The sequence below is a fragment of the Pygoscelis adeliae genome, unplaced genomic scaffold, assembly GCF_000699105.1.
Source record: "Pygoscelis adeliae isolate BGI_AS28 unplaced genomic scaffold, ASM69910v1 Scaffold135, whole genome shotgun sequence".
Classification (NCBI taxonomy): domain Eukaryota; kingdom Metazoa; phylum Chordata; class Aves; order Sphenisciformes; family Spheniscidae; genus Pygoscelis; species Pygoscelis adeliae.
The window spans coordinates 1,750,899-1,753,709 of NW_008824908.1; the positions used below are offsets into that span (position 1 = coordinate 1,750,899).

Sequence of the window (2,811 nt, forward strand, 5' to 3'; positions counted from 1 at the left end):
GTTATTTTTATTGTATCTGGGGTGCTTTTGTTCTCCATTCTCTTAGGAGAAAAAGAAAGTCTGGTCACCCTGTGACCTTGGAACCCATAGACAACTTCAGATTTACCCAAGAAATACCACCCAAGCTAGAAACCAGTCTCTAGTCTGAGTAGGAGAAGGATTAGTTTAAGAAAAGATGACTTTACCTTCCCCAAAGACATCATCTTCTTCTCTGGGTGCAGTCGGATCTTCTTGGGCGTGCTGCATCGTGGCGAGGACGCAGCTCGGGGAGCAGTCAGAGCCGAGTGCTTGAACTGGTTCTTACACTACAGCTCGACTATTTCCTTTCACCGGTTTCCTAAACATTTTGGTGGTAACAGCTTCCGCATCTGCACTTACGAAAATAGTCTCATTCATACGAATACCACTTCTTGTTTTTATGGACAGCATTTGAGATGAGTTTTGAGGTGGGGTGTCCTTGCTGCTGAGAGAGAAGTTGATTTTTGAGAGCAGAGGCAGGGAGGACGGGCTTAAAATGCACCCTGTCCTGTCGCCTTGAATGCCGCTGCGCAGCGGCAGCCCTGTCAGCCCGGGGTGTAGGGGTTTTGCATATGAATGTGAATCCTTTCTGGTGGCAGACCTAGAGCCGGGGAACAACTCTCCCTGCTCGGTCTGCAGAGCAGCTCGCTTTCACCCCTTTTTTGACCAGAGTAACCCCCTGGGCTCTCTCAGTGCCATGTGTCCACACATGTTATTTTTTATTTAGCACAGCAGCAGTGACAGCACGTTCTCACCCACGCTGGGGTGACCCACAACAATGTACATGTGGACAAGCTGGAAAGCCAGGGGTGATACCAGTTGTCTCATGGGCAGATGCACTAGCAGGGATGTGATTCTTGCAGTTAGGCTTTCCCAAGTCACCATCTTTGGTGCGTTATCAAACCTAAGTACCTTCCTGATGATCAGGTGAACAATATAAGAACAGCAAAGTAAAACTTGCTTTCTGTCAATAATAGGCATATTATTTTAGTGTCCCTGTCACTGCTAATTCTGCATCACGCTGGTCCCTTCAGTGGCTGCATTTTCTGAATTTGATAAAGCAAGTCAAGTCCCTCCTGCCAGCTCTCTCAGTTTATGAAAGGACCATGCCTACAGACTAACTTACTCTAGGCTTGCACAAAAATACATTTGGGCTTCAGGTAATGTCTGAGCCTTGCATAGTCCTGCTGACTTCATTGGACCACTCAGGTGATATTCATGTGCACATACAGGCGAGGGGCCTAACACCGGTAGTCCCTCACATCTCTGCTATCAGAAGTTAGTGTGTAATGACAGGAAACCTGTACCGAGTTTTGATTACTCAGTGTAGTAATTGCACGTGTTGCCACACCCTTGAAAGCGAGACTCCCAGCACAGCAGCGGTGTTCACTACAGCTTTCGGCAGATGAGTCACGAGCAGATATAATGAGCTCATCTCTAATTATTATGGCTTTTTTTTTTAATGCTCTACCAATGGGTTTCTGCAGGGCTGAAAATGGAGACAGCTGGTCTCCTAGGCAGTTCACAACTTGAACTAGTCCAGATGGAGAAGAGAAGACAGAAGACATGACGGGTCCATTTGGAGCGCATGACCGAACCCCAGCCCAGGCCTTAGAGCCATGTTCATTAGCTCCTGTAGCAAATCCTGTGGCAGCACTTTGGTCATCGTAGGAAAGTGAAAATCCCCTTCCCAGCTCAAGCACGGCCTTCCCCTGGGTGCAGGGTAAGGTGCCTCCCGGTCCCTGCAAAGTGGCACTGCATCCCACGGAGCTCGTGCCTCTCCCTCGCTGTCACGTTGGGTGTCTTGGCTGCACAACCTGGGGGCTGCTGCCTTGCCGGGACTGGGAAGCTACGTTTTCCTAGATGGATGTGGCCAAAGCCAAGAGACTCCTAGGAATGGTTTTTGGAGGGGCAGCGTGGCTTGACTGCCTGGTTTTTCATCTGCTGCAGCAGCAAGACTCCTTGAGGAACTCTGTTCCTAGGAGGCACCTCTCTTGCTTTGCTTTGCTTTAAAATTACACTTGCTTAAGTCCCTGTGGTGTGAAGACAACAGTTTGGCCCAACAGGTAAGAGAGAGGACTTGTTTCTGGCCCTGCTGGACAGGCTTGGGGAAGTCACTTCTCCTTTCTAGACTTCCCCCCTCACCCTTTTTCCTGCCCTGCTTATTTGAAGTGATTTCTTCAGGACCATCTCTGGTTAGGTGGTAGCTGCACCCTATTGTGCTCAATGGGAGAGTCCCTCTGCCTCGGTAAGGCCCTCCTGCCATGGTGGTGAGTAGATGAAGACAGTGTTAAAAAGAGAGAAACACCATTACGGGGTGATGAGGGCAAACAGAGCAGAAGAGGGGATCAGTAAGAAAAAGGAGAGAGGTGTGATAAGAGGAATAACAAGATGAAGATGTGAAAGCTGCAGAGGAAAAGCATCGATCTGGAGGGAGGGGACACTAACGCAGGGGGACAGTACCGCTCCGGGCGCTGCCTCCTAAAGCACACCCAGGGCCAGAGCTGGAAACCGCTGAGCTTGCAGAGCCTGGCGGGGCCAACATGTGAGAAGATTGCCAGGGGTGAGGGAAAGGAGAAGTGCTGAAGGAAAGGCAGTCACAGGGTGTACCTCATGTGAAAACTTCCCGACAAGAGCGGCTCCTGGCAATGGGCAGACGCTACTGTATCATTTCCTTGAAATAGCAGGAGGTGGATGGGAGAAATCTTGACCCCCTTGTAAAGTCAGTGGGTGCTGTGGAGCACGTCAGTCTCTGAGGACCAGCGTGGGACAGAAGAGGCTTCACTGTTCCTG

General features: G+C 50.1%; 1 protein-coding gene across 1 annotated transcript in view; it reads right to left on the bottom strand.

Annotated features, from left to right (window-relative positions):
- The window catches only part of FAM65B (family with sequence similarity 65, member B), a 70,916-nt gene extending 70,698 nt beyond the window's left edge, over window positions 1-218 (bottom strand). Inside the window, exon 1 of the mRNA XM_009324916.1 lies at window positions 186-218. The gene's annotated coding sequence lies outside the window, so the exon portion shown is untranslated. The remainder of the gene's footprint in view (window positions 1-185) is intronic.
- Between the last annotated feature and the right edge of the window lie 2,593 nt (window positions 219-2,811).